The sequence below is a fragment of the Lissotriton vulgaris genome, chromosome 7, assembly GCF_964263255.1.
Source record: "Lissotriton vulgaris chromosome 7, aLisVul1.2, whole genome shotgun sequence".
NCBI classification, from domain to species: Eukaryota; Metazoa; Chordata; class Amphibia; order Caudata; family Salamandridae; genus Lissotriton; species Lissotriton vulgaris.
In genome coordinates, this window is record NC_141695.1 from 985,434,055 (window position 1) to 985,448,738 (window position 14,684).

Here is a 14,684-nt window from a genome sequence, read left to right on the forward strand (position 1 = left end):
TTTGCTTCTTCCTCCTTTGTTTTTCCTGACCTGTGGTTGTTGGCTATAGGACTCTGGGCACTTTTCCACTGCTGATCAGTTCTAAAGTGCATTTGCTCTCTATGTAAATTGTTAATGTGATTGGTTATCAATGATTGGCCGATTTGTCTTACCAGTAGGTCCCTAGAAAAGTGCACTGCATGTGCCAAGGCTGGTAATTCAAATGCTACTAGTGGGCTTGCAACACTGGTTGTACCACCACATGAGTAGCGCTGAACAGAGGTCTCAGGCTTGCCACCGCAGTACCTGTGTGCAGTTTGCTAACTGCCATGTCGACCTGGTCAGTGCACCCACTTGCCAGGCCTTACCCTTCCCTTTTCTTACACCTAGGACAACGATATGGAAGGCCAAGGGTACCCCTCCCCCCCTTGGCAGGGTGCAGTGTATGTAAAAGGTAGGACATGTACTAGTGGGGTTAACATGTCCTGATAGTGAAATACTGCCAATTTCGTTTTCACTATTGATAGGCTATCTTGCCCATAGGACAGAATGGGGAATGCTGTGTAACATGTTTACCTGCATATCTTCTCATAGAATCAAGATAGAAAAAATTGAAATCTGGTATCCCTGAACTAAGAATTTAATAACACATCTTTTAGGAAGGATGTTTTTTTTAAATTCAGTGTTTGAAAATAGCACTTTTAGAAAGTGGCTATTTTCTTGTTCAACCTTTCTTTGTGCCTCTGCCTGTTTGTGAATTGACTATCTGGTCTGAGAGTGACAGGGGCTGGGGTGGCTCCAGGAGTCTGGTTGAGTCAGTATAAGGCTGAATAGACCTATCTGCTTGTAGAGTGGTGGGGAGGAGTAGCACCTGTGCCTGAATAGAGCTGTGCCTGCCTTCCACAATGCTGGCCCCACCTCCTGTGGTGCGTCTGATGACCCTGGCCCACACTGACAAAGGAAGAAGTTGTGCACTGGCAGAGTGCACCCAGAACTGGTTTGAACTGGGTCCAGGACCCCTAACACATAGAGAACAAATACATTTGGAGTATAACTATGAGAGCTGAAACCCCTGAAAGATAGACTACTTAGGAATCAAGGAGGAACCTTTGTTGGGGAGAAATGCTGAAGAGCTGAAGGAAAAGTACTGCCCTTAATGTGTGTCTAGAGTTGGCCGGCAGTTGATATTTCTGACAAAGGAAGGAGAGGGACTTTGCTGTGTGCAGTGCCCCCTGCCTGAAGATAGGACTGTGCTGTGTGCATTGTCCTGAAAGGAAATTCTCCTAGGCCATGATAAGAGCTGGCCTCCTGTTGTGGAAACTCAGGAATATAAACGTTTCTAAGACTACTTCTGCAATCAAAAGGAACCTCTGCCCAAGAAGATCAACTGAAGAAACTGAGGAGAAGTAATGCCCTTGCTGGGTGCTCTGTGGCTGGCCTGCTGTTTGCTGTTTCTTCTGAGGATGAGAACAAGGGATTTTGTTGCGTGCTATGTCCCCCCCCCCTTCTTGCAACAAAGACTTTGCAGTGTGCTGTGTCCCTCTAAGGACGTCTCCAAGGGCCTGAGGAGAGCTGGCCTCCTGTTCGGGAAACTCAGGGAGATAAAAGTTTCCAGGCAACATCCTTCAAGCTGTGGTTTGCATATAATTTCTGCCTTCGTGACCTTGGCATTATCTGCTAGTGGGTTGCTAACTCGGTGCGCTTGTCTGCCAACAGCTGGTGCCCTTCTGAGGTCTGCCTAGCATCAAGTGTGATTTACCCCGAGGATCGTCTCTTCGCTCCCGTGTGCGGGTGGGGTGAGGGTCTGCGGGAACTGTCTTGCTACTGAAAGGACTGCTTCTGTTACTGCATGGACAGGCAGAGTTGTTTACTGGGCTCTGAGAAGTGAGCCCGTTTGCTGGGGCGTGCGTCAGCTGTCACATACTCGCACCACTGTTAATGGCGGTACCGGGGCCGGTGTGTGTAATATTTCTTACTGGGCACGTTTCAGGGCTTAAAACCCTGCAATTAACACTGGAGGTAGTGTTGGAGGGCGTACAGTGGTACACATCGATCGTGGAGCTAGCAGGCTTGTGAGGGAGAGTTTTCCAGCCATAAGAGCACCATATGCAGGTGCTTAGGGTAACTGAATTGCAACAATTTGTTGAGTCCGTTGGTTTATCACATTCTATTTGCCTAAAGAGACTGCTACTGCTACAAGCTGTTTTTGATCACAAGAAAAATCTAGAGAACATTCTTAAGAAGAGTAATTTTGTATGTTGGATTTTTTGTCGTTTTGGGTCTTGCAGTATTTAGATAAAGATAAATTCCTGTGTGGTGTCAATGTGTGGTGTTTCACTGTGTTATTGTGGATGTTAGTGCAAATGCTTCACACATTGCCTTGCGGAGAAGCCTGTCAGCTCGTGCCAAGCTACCAAAGGGGTGAGCAGGGGTTATCTACTGTGTGTTTTCCCCTTACCCTGGCTAGAAGCAAGGGTCCCTATTTGGCCAAAGGTACCTACGTCTGCCAACTAGAGACACCCATTTCTAACAGTTCTCAAGAGGACAATCAACAGCAACTCACCGAATACCTTGAATACAACAACCTCCTCTGGATTTCAAACCAAGCACGGCACTGAGACAGCCATGATGACATAAGGGCCCTCCTGACCATGGCACAATTGTACTCCTCTTTCTCCTGGACCTGTCAGCCACCTTTGACACACTCTGCCATCATAGCTTGATCAACAGACTTCACCACATCAGAATCCAAAGAGACACCCTCAAATGGATCACTGCATACCTCACCAGATGAACCCAGAAAACCAGTGTCCCACCATTCACCTCATAAACCAAGTAAATCATCAGCGGCATCCCCCAAGGATCGTCCCTCATCCCCACTCTCTTCAACACATACATGTCCTCTTGGCCGACAATGTCAGATCTCATGGAATCAAAATCATCTCTTACACCCATGACACCCAGCTCATCCTTTCACTGTCAGAAGACACCTCCACCACTAGTCAACTTCCTTAGATGTTTGATGAAAGTCACTGACTGGATGAGGGACAAGTGTCTCAAGCTCAATAAGGACAAGATGGAAGTCTTCAACTTTTGAAACAACACCTCTCCCTGGAGCGAAGCATGTTGGCCTACTGAACTTAGCCCATCTCCTGCCACAACAGACCATGCCTGGAACTTCAGCATCATCTTAGACAACAAGCTATCTATGGAAAGAACAGATCACTGCAGCCTTGTCCGTCTGATTCAACAACGTTTGTATGCTTTGTTAGATCTTCAGGTGGCTCCCAGACAACACCAGAAAGACTATAATGCAGGAACTCATCAACAGCAGGTTGGACTATTGTGTTTTTATCTAGGAACCTAAATCAATATTGCTATTTTATGCCCTTGCACGGCTATAGTCAATAATATCCCTATAATGGCATACGAATCAGATCCATATTTAGTAAATAGCCCTTGCAGTCCAAAGCACGGCAAAGCTACTTCCTTAGATTCCTAGAGAGCACAACAAGTTCTTTCGACACACCAAACCTCCAGCAACCTGGGAAAACCCCATTTGCTTTTGTTTTGATTTGTCATTGAACTCCTGCGAACACTAAAGGAACAGTCAGTTCTTAGTGACATTTTTATTGACATCTTATGTCCAAACCTTACGTCAAACTCAGCACCTTTCAGGTATAAATATACCAACGTTGCCTTAAGCAAACACACGGTGGTGGTTTTGGAGCCGAGCAGCTATCTACTTGCCCGAGAGCCCAGCTGATGCGAGAGCCCACGGATGCTGCCCCTCCCTTTTGACGCACTGAAAGAGACACAGTCTTTTCTCCTGCCGAGAAATCCAGCTCATGTGCTCTCAGCCGCCTTCGCGGGCTACTGGGATATCGAGTCCTGAAAGAGAGATACCAGACCTCCTGCATTCTATTACCCAGGTACGGAGCTGACTAAACCCTTGAAGAGAATTCTTGAGTCAGATTCTTGGCAAAACCAACTTAACTTAAACTGCTACTTAAACTTAAACTTATTCCTTCCCACGTATTAGGCTTAGGTCAGGTAAACCGTTGTAGGCGTATTTAGAAGCACCAGTTGAGTACGTTAGTCAATGTATATATGTATGTATATATTTTATCCATTTTAAAGTATCTTATGGCTAAGAAACCATATAAATGCTTTTACAGTTTTATTTCATAATACTCCTTTTATTGTACTCACTTTACTTTACACTAAGTATTCCAATTATGGCAATTCATTTCTCTTGCATGAGAAAGAAGGCTGTTCAATAAATTACACCTTTTATTGAAAACGCCCGTCTCTCTTATCTCTGCACTCTGGTGAAACTAAGTACGCACAATTGACTGAGTGAAATAGCTGTCTATTGTTTTCACACGACTCTAGAGATACACTCTTATTCTGAGGGAGCAAAGTTGTCATGTTATATGGTTGTCAGAAGCTAATCCCTTCTTGTCTATCCATGGAGTTTAAACTCCTCCTCGTTTGTTCGAGAAAGTTTCTAGTGACCTCTGATCTAGCTGGCAAACCTTAATTCTAATATAGTCAGTAGAGACCTAGTCGACCTCAGTCCTACGTCTACACTGCTGAATATATTATTCCAATGCGCAGAGCCTATTGGGAATATAGGAACTACACTACATGGCGCCCAACATTTGGTAAGGCGATAAATCTAACGCAAGACATTAGAGTAACTCAGTCGTGCTTTTTCACACAGACCCTTTTTCCCGTAAATACTCCAAAAGACGTCTGGAGTGGGTAAGAGGTTAAAATCCGCCGGAACTTAGTAGGAAGAGATTCCTATGTATAGTTTTTGGTTTAGTCAACGTTGAAGGATACAGTGTTCCAAAATATTGTGCACCTAATCTTTGTTTCCTTGAAACTTGATCTGCAACAAAAACCTTTCTTCCAGTAAAATGGGGGAAAGTGAAGACGAGAGGGAGGCCGCTAGAATAGCAGCCCGACTCCTAGAGGAGGACATGAGTCTCCTACGGAATGACCCGAACGGTATACTCATTCCGGTCAACATAAGAAAAACTATAACTCTTAAACTTATAGAAAACGGACTGACATCACAAGGTGGTACAGTCATATTCATGGTAGAGGCCCATGAATAACGGCAGAAAGAGGTATTCTATTCATGGATAAACTTTCCAGCAGCAAACGCTGTAACACACAAATTCCACTATTACAAAATAGAGGAACCTCCGTATGAATACACTCCTTTCGAAGACGTTGAAATCCCACTAAATTACCAAGAGCACCTGCTCTCGCTTAAAGGCGCCCTAAAACATAATAATCACATAACCAGGCTCGGTCCACTAGGTAGACCAGGAGCAACGTGGCAGGTTCTAGCCAGTTACACACCACATCCAGACATTGATAAAATGTCAAGTGAAGAACTCTTAGTTAAAATATAAGAATTAACAAAGGCATATAGAGAGTTAGTTCAATTGGCATCCAGAAATTGAAAGAAACAGATATAACAGCACAACCAATTGAACATGCCAGAATCATAGAAAAATCCTAAGAAGAGCTAGGTAGAGATAGTTTGGGTGGGAAACCGGTAAAACCCCAATTAACTGAAAATCCTGAAAAGATATTTATTAAAAATAATCTAAACACTCCAAAAAAGAGCTGGGATGGAAATAAATAATCCACTCCCAAAGAAAAAAGATTGCAGTCCAGAGGAAGTTCTCCTCGGTGGAGAGAAAGATCTATGGACCAAGGACATAAGTCTCCCCAGAGGGAGCCCTCTGAGAAAAGATACAACCTTAGAAATAGGGATAATTTGAAAAAGCCTGATAGATATCAAGATATTGATACACGTCCCTCTGGATCTTTTCAGACTTCCTCGCAGAAATCGGAAAGAAGAGGATGGTCAGAACACAGGGAAGAGCACGTCAAGTCCAAAGACAAGGAACCTGCTCATAGTAAAAAATTACAATTTCCAAGAAAGAAGGTAGCCAGTATTAAAATATTCAAACATGCCGAGGATACTGAGGACACAGCTGAAAAACGGAGAGTGGGCCCAGACAATGCTAGACAGTGCAGCAGAAGTGACAATAGCTCGCAAGATCCTGATGAATCATCTGGAGACAGTGGACATGAATGAATACATTCAGGTAGAAACTGCAGATACCAGAGTTAGCAAACCTCATAAAATATACGAAATAACATTGCGTATAGAGGGAGATAAGACCAGGAAAGTAAGGGGTCTGTTTTGGGATAACCTTTCAAAAGGCTATGACATCCTATTAGCCACCAGAGTTTGTCAGGGAGTGCCCTCATGGCGAAGAAATGATTATGCCTGCCTTCTCAAATCATATTCCAATTCATAGAAAATACACATATGCAAGAAAATGGGCAGTAGCTCAAGCTCCTGCATTATATAAAAAAATCATGTAGGATGGGATGAGGACTCCCCTCCAGTTAAATTGTCAACCCACTGCACAAAGGCCGTACCCAATTAAGCAAGAAGCTGAAAAACAAGTCAGGGAGATCTTAGATCAACTTGAATACCAAGGGGTGATCGAAACATGAACCTCTCAAATGAACAATCATTTGTTTCCTGTCTCCAAGCCAGACGATTCATATTGTCTAGTCGTGGACTACAGACACCTTAACTCATGTTGCAAGACATTTGCAGTACAAAACTCACACAGTGCAGCACTAATGAATAACATCGTTGGCAAAAAAATCCAAAACAACATTAGACATCTCTAATGGATTCTTTGTCAAAACATTGCACTTGAAAGTAGGTATTTAACCGCTTTCTCAATAATGGGGTCACAAAAAAAATTTCTGTCGACTCCCACAGGGATTCACGAATAGCCCAGGATTATTCTCAGCAAGGGTTACAGAGTTACTACAAATATATGATGATGAGGCATTATCTTATGTCAATGACATCTATCTCACAGATGATGACATGGACACTCACTTGAAAAGAGTGAATACCATAATACTTGAGTTCGCAGCAGAGGGTTACAAATTCAACTTTAAAAAGTCACGAATTGCCCACCTAACTGTCCTGTTTTTAGGATATGAAATATCAAGTGAAGGCAAAAGCCTAGCAGACAACTTCTCCAAGCATCAAAAACGCTGAAGAACTTACAATCAATAATAGGTTTCCTGAATTTCGGAAGAACTTACATTCTAAATTATGCAGAGAGGGTTAAACCTCTCTATGAATTAATAAAACCTGATTTTAAACCAATCAATTGGACTCAAAAACACACAGAAATTTTGAGATCATTGCAAACAGACATGTTAGCTAAAGCAAAATTACAAACTCGCGACAACACACGCAACCTTGTAATTCCAGTCATCCCAGGAAGATGCAGATTCACGTACCTGACCTCTAATGAGGGAGAAACGGTACCAATAGCTTACAAATCACATTTGTACACACAAGCTGAAAAAACATTCAGTCTTACAGAAAATATTGTAAATGCGGTTCAAATTGCTGTAGCAAAAGAAAGAGCCCAAGCCCAAGGCAAAAGAATAACTGTTTACACAGCAGGATCAGCTCTTGAGGCATTATTAAGCCCAGTTAATCTAAAAACGGTGGCATTAGATCCAAAATGGATACAGTGGGAAAATTCTCTTGCAGCAGAAAACGTGAAATACTATTTTGACCCGAACATGAAAAAACGGAAAAATCTAAAATATGAAGAAGAATTTCCTCTGCCAATCGAAATTCTGCCTCTCCAACAGTACTCTTGTGTAATCTATATGAACAGATGTGCACAACATTACGATGTGGATAATAAATCCTACAATGCAGCATGCACGATTGTTAAAGGTCGCTGGTGCTGTGGTAAATTCAGACCAAAAATAACAAAAACTGAATCACTGAGAAACTGTTCGGCTCAGCGAGCTGAATTCAGATCTTTAAAGATGGCGCTTGAAAATGCCGATCGTGAATTCCCGACACTAACATTGTGCGATTCACATTTCTGCGTCAAATCTTACAATAATGACTTGCAGAACTGGGTTCAAAACGATTACAAAGATGAGACAGGTGCCACAATAAAGCATAAGAAGCTCTGGGAACAGGTAGTTCTTTTGCAGAAAGAACTATGAAAGACTCACTTGATACATACACTGAGTCATCAACGTGATGGTGTTAACGTTGCAGCGAATTCATTGGCTAATACAGCCACAGCGGAAGCAGCTCAACCGGCTTCCGTAGCCACAAAAAAGCGTTCAGAAAAATACATAGATGGGGAAACCATTCTGGCAGTAAAAACGTCTTCAAAAGGCGACTGTGCAGCACTACCCGTGAACTATCCACTCAATTATACATTTATAATTGATGCAAACTCCGTTACTTTTGCTCGAATCTCTGGAGTGGGGGATAGAGTAATTCTAAACACGAACAGGAGAGTCTTATTAATAGCAGACGCACACATGGGTGAAGGTCCGAGGCACAAACAGATCAAGGAATCTCAGAAAGAATTACAATCAGAATACTGGTGGCTGGGGATGAGCTTGCAACATTACAAATTTGCAAAGAGCTGTCCAAACTGCAACAGAGATCGCAGTAGCGAACCGACCGGACTATTGCCATGGCCCTTCTTGTAGTTAGCATAAGGCTAACTATAAGTAAAATCCAGCGTCCCATTAATTTCTTTTTAAGACTAGATTCACTTAAAAATACAGACACCAGCGCTCGGCTGACGCCAGAACTGTTATAAAAGATTTGCGAGTCTTTATCGGCACATACACAATTGGCATGCTACATTCTGACCAGGGTCCTGCTTTTAGCTCTCGAGCTTATAAGGAGGCCATGACCAGCCTGGGCATTGCATTGCGGTACTCCTGTCCCTTCCATTCTGAGAGAAATGGGATTGTGGAAAGAAAAATCTGGGACATAAAGCAATCTATAACGGCGAGGGTATTAGGTTCGGGTGATGGGATGGGTCCAACATTTAACAAGAGTCCAACGTAATCTTAATAATCTGCCAAGAAATTCTCTAAAAGGTTTCAGTCCGTACGAACTAATGTTCGGTACAAAAATGCATATTCAGGACTTAGATAGTCAGACTTCAGTGGTAGAAAGAAAATGCTTTGATATCAAAGATCGTTTGGCTGTTTTACAGGACTTAAATGAAAGAAGAAAAGCCCTGAGCAACATAAAGTTAAAAAAGCAGCCAACAGCCACTGAAGATAAACCACCTGTCCCAGCAAGGCCTGTCTGGATTCCAAAGATTGGGGATCTGGTCAGAGAGAAGATCGTGGTGAAGAAGGAATTTGGGCCTTCTTACAGAAAAGCAGTACCTGTCTTAGCTGTCAGCGGAACAAGATCAGTTGTACTACCGCCCCTTGCTGGTAAAAAGGAGAACCGAGTTGTATCCATCGACCTGGTAAACCACAATCATGTGGCCAATAATAAGTAGTAGGCCCAGTGGACTCCCAAGAAATAGTTGAATACCAAAATTTGCTACAATCCAAGAGGTTCAAACTGAGAGACTAATCACATTTGATAAACCTGCAGTGAATAAAAAAGGACTATGCAACAATGCCATGGAACTTGTGCCTCTTGAAACCCAAATTGCAAAAGTTCGTCAAGAAACACCTGTCTACAACGATGTAGCCTCAGACATGCTAATGAAAGAAAAAATGAAAAAGCAACGGAAAATTCAGAAGCAATTCCAACAATTGACAGAACTGCATCTGGCTACTTCATCAATTTCGATAACTTCTCTGAAGATCCAAGCGAACCTGAAGAAACGCCAACAATGAAAACTTTCAAAGACAAATTAACTAAACTCTTTCATCAACTCAAAGAAACCTATCTGATTTCTCCATGGATTGAATTTTGGATTCTGTTAGGTGTACTTTTCCTCCTGCTTTTGCTCATCGTGGTACTTTGTGTGGGAAAATTCATTGAGGGAAAATATCGTACAATGGACACAGCAAGTCAAAACATCAACTTGGTCCTAAAGCCACACAAGTCATCTCACATCGAGAAAAGAGGACTATCATCAGTGAATGTCACAGCTATTCCAATACCCGGTGGGGTAGCTTGGGACAAAACGGATTACGAAATCTATGGCCCGGTTGAACTCTTGAAATATCCACATCAGTTCAAGGTTTCATTAAGTGACTTTGTAAAACCAAGTACATTCTCTGATGATTGGGACTTTGAAAGCATAAATAATATGATGTCAGATTTAGTAATGTCAGCAAAATTTACAGAACATGATTACTTACAGGGTTCGTCGAATTATGAACAAATGTACTGTTACAATCACTTTGCACATCACTATTTACATAAATCTGCTCAATCTAGAAATGTTTTTAAGTATAATCAATGGGAACATTGTGCAACTCCACCTAAAAGCAGTTCGAAAACATTTTATGAGAAATTCCCATACTTCTCAGGGTTTAACACAAGTGATGCAGAAACGTTTTATTTTAAACTGTTAAATAAGACAGGGATAAAAACAATGTTGACAAATACTAAATTGATTTATTCTGAAACATTTTATGAAAAAATGATTACATTTGGTTTTGAATTATGGAAAGACAACATTGAAACGAAAACCATCTGGGGTACAAAAAATTGGCAGGTCCAAGGTTTAGAAGCATTATTTAGAGCCTGCATGATCCCAGAACAAATGATATTCTTGAATGACACCATTCAACAGACTACTTGTCTTGGCCTAGCTAAGAATAAAGACTTAAACAAACCGTCTATTCCAAAGCCAATACCTGATAGTAATGCCACTACAGATGTTGAGATAGACGTATCCAATATTTTACACCAAAACAGAACACATCCTGATTGGAAAAAGTGGTTGATCTGGCCAACAGACACAAATAACTGTCAAGATAGGTTCCTGAACAAAATGCAGGGGTTCAAAATGACCAGACCAGACCCTAGATACTCCCAGAGACAACATCCAGGGATAGTAACAACATACAGTTTACGGAAACTATGCCTTGAGTTGCTACAGAAATCCAAACTGGTTGAAATTAAGCAACACTTGACTTTACTTAAAGACGGTGCTGACTGGCGTGATTTCATAATGGGACCACGCAAACAGCGTCAAAAACCTTTCATAGCGGCCGGTATATACGCTGCATACAACGAAGCTTGGAAAGTAACTCAAATTGAGACAGAAGAAAAAATACGAGAAATTGATCGTATTAATTTGGAAAAATCAGTTTCTGTTGTGGACAATGGGTTAATGACTCTGCCCTCCAGAATATATTCAGTGGACAGTATTGTATCATCTGCTATCGATATAATAGACCAGGACTTACTAATGTTACAACACAGTCAGTCCCAATTACGTTCTATTGTACAGCTCGGCTGGACGTTGCAAAATCTGCGTTCAGGCTACGTGAAATGGCTTTTGATAAACACAACGTCATTATTCTCTATCTTTAACCTTACTGATAAACAAATCAGTTTGGCACAAAAAGGAGCAGACTATACGATTCTGAGCATTGAAATACTTGAGAGATTACCATTGACAATGTCAGAAAGACCTTTCATTGAATGGATAATACACGGAATAATTACAATTCCGATAACAACTTTCCAATTTAAATTCTGCCAAGAGTATATACCAGCGTGCCAGTATGAAAGGTTGGGTAAAGGGTACATTAAGTCATCATGGAAATTGCCTTACACACACACATGTTATAGTGAAAAGAAACAGAATGTATTTCTTAGTGGTAACAATTGTAAACAATCACTAAGCGGTATACTTCTGTGCCAAGGTATTAATGAGGGGACTTCAAATAACCTTTCATGTCACCAGCACGGCACACCTGCAACACAAATAGAGCCATTCTTTAGACGGCTTTCTAACAGGAGCTATATTCTAATAGTGGACCACAGCTGTTGTGGCATGGTGCCAGGGAAAGCCTATCTCGTAAGCGTTAGTTCCATGGTCACTTGCTGTATGCAAGTATTGTATCCAAAAAGCACTCCAGATATGGAGGCGACGACTTGGCCTTCTTTGAATATCTCTTCTATTCAAATTGATACTTTAAGCAGAATGAAGTCTGTTCTTTTACAGACAACCATGCCTTAAACGTCATCAAAAGAAACGTATGATCTTCTGGTTGCATGGACAACGGCAGAGATACATACCCTTTTATCAACAAATTGCCCCGTGCATTTCGTAGAAATGCTAAGCCAAATCCTAAATATGTCTGATACCAGTGATATCCCACATATATTTAAAACAATTTGTTCGGGACTGTTAACACCCTTCGAAACAGTTCTGGGAATTTTTCCCAATTTTGTCCATTCTGTCTGGTTCAAGATGTTGACCCATGCAGGGGGGGCGTGGCTATGCAGGCAAATGTAATGGCTGCCTGAAAGTAGAGCTCCGCCGAGCGGGCTGAAACGGACGACATTCCCAGGCGATCCGACGCTGCCCGGAGCCCGAACATGCCTGCCTCCGTCCCCGCAGACCACAGTGCGACCATGGCTGCAGTCTGAGGCCGGGGGACAGCGTGGACGCCTGAGATTGCGGAGGGGCGGTGAGGCCCACCGGGACTCACCGGACATTTGCCCTGCTGCGCCCGAGCGCCTGGTGAGTTGACTTTGGGGCCAGGGCGTCCCCCCCTGGCATTGGAGTTGCTGTTGTGCCTTCCCCGGTCCGCTGCTTGTCCCGGGTGGGCTCCGTTGGTAGGGGTTTTGGCCTCCGGTGCTGATCCGACCCTTTGGGCCTGGTCCGGCCTCGGGAGCCGGGGCCTCGATTTTTGAACCTGCCTGGGCTGGGTGGTGGCGGGCTGGGGCGGCGGACGGCTGGCCATGGGTGTGCTCGGGGGGGGGGGGCGGGGGGTGCGCCAGGGGGACTCTGGGGGCTCTTTTAGGCGCCCCCGCATCTCTGCGTCGGGTGGGGGCATCACATCCTCGCCCCCACCACTGCAAGTTCATCTTGGCACACGCCTGTCCCCTACATTGGTTGCAATGAGGGTGCTTGTTAGACCTGACATCATTGGCTTGAGTCTCTCCTCCATTTTTTCTGTTTGCCTCCACTGTTTTACGATGTTTTGCTGGATAATGCTTTGGGCGCTGTGCCACTGCTGATCAGTGCCACAGCGCAAGTGCTCCCTATGTTAAATTGATGTATCAATTGTATTCCATGTTTGGCTTATTTGGTTTACTGTCAGTCCCTAGTCTAGTGCACCAGGAGTGCCGGGGCTTGTAAATCCAAATGCCGCTCGTGGGCTTGCAGCACGTGTTGTGCCAACCACAAGAGCGGCCTCGTAAAAGAATGTCTACGGGTCGGTCATTGCGAGACCTACGTGCAGTCTGGTACTGTCACGCGGGCTGCGCGAGTATACCTACTTGCCAGTCCCTCCAACCTCCCCTTAACTTCATGTTAGTCACCCCTATGGTAGGCCCACAGGCAGGGTGCGTTGTAAGTATAAGGTAGGACACGCCTGACCAAGTTGGCATGTCCTAATAGTGAACTACGGCCATCTTCGTTCTTCACTATTGCGAGGTAACCTGCTCTCCGTTGGTTAGAATGGGCCGCCGGGATTATTAATGCTATGATCCTAGCTGGCTCGGGGAGCATGGTGCAATGTCGAGTTTGGTATCCCTGAACTCGGGGTTTAATTACGCATCCGTTGGTGTGGATGGTTTTTGGACTCTGGGTTTGAAAATAGCACTTTTAGAAAGTGTCTATTTTCTTGTCTAACCATTTCTGGTTTCTGCTGGTCTTGCGTGTGTGTGACAGGAGCTGGGTGGCTCCAGAGGTCTGAATGAGTCAGAGTGGGATGAGTGGGACATTTGCGTTGAGAGTAGGGGGAGAGTAGTTGCTGATAGCCTGCCCTGCCTGATACAATGCTGGCTCCACCTCCTGCCAAGCGACTGATGGGTCTGTGCCTGCCATGGACGATCCTGGCCCCACCTCCTACCAGGAGGCCGATAGCTCTGCTCCTGCCAGTGACAATGCTGGCTCCACCTCCTGCTGGGCGTCTGAGGACCCAGCCCTGCTCAGTGAATAGGCCAGGTGCTTCTGCCTGGCTCCGTCCACAACAGACCCAGGATATTGGGAAATTCCCCTGCATGGACAAAGGGATCAAAGCCGAAAAGGGGTATAAGAGAAGGACCCCTGAACCAAGAATTCAGATCACTTCTGACAAGGAACCCTGAAACCAAGGACAAGAGGCCTGCTGATCTAAGGACTTGCCTACCCCTTCTGCCAGTGTGCTGTTTGCTGGGGGGAATCCTGCAGTGCTTCTTTATTTTTGCCAAGGAACCAGGAGAGAGGAACTGTGTGTGTACTCTCACGCTTGCTAAGAAAATCTCCAAGGACTGGAAGAGTGCCAGTCTCCTGCTGAAGTCACAGGGCTAAAGGACTTCATCTGCTACAAGTGCTATTTGCTGGAACCTGTGAATCCAGCAGCTCTGAAACCAGCAATCTCGACGCCGACGGACGTCGCCGAATCCAGCTCGACACCGTGAGTGACGGCTCAAGTGTCCCACTTCCTCGACGCCGGCCGCCGGGCCTGATCAACGCCAGCAGCAACGCCAGTGAGTAGTGAGTTCGGCTCGAGCTCCAAGGGACCTCGTGTCTGCACCGCTGCTGATCGCATCGACCATCGTGCCCTCTCGACGCCGTGAGCGCTGCTCACCCTGTGCAACTACATCATCGACAACGACGTCTGCTGAGGCCTGATCGACACCGAAGACGCGACGCCGGATTGCTCGA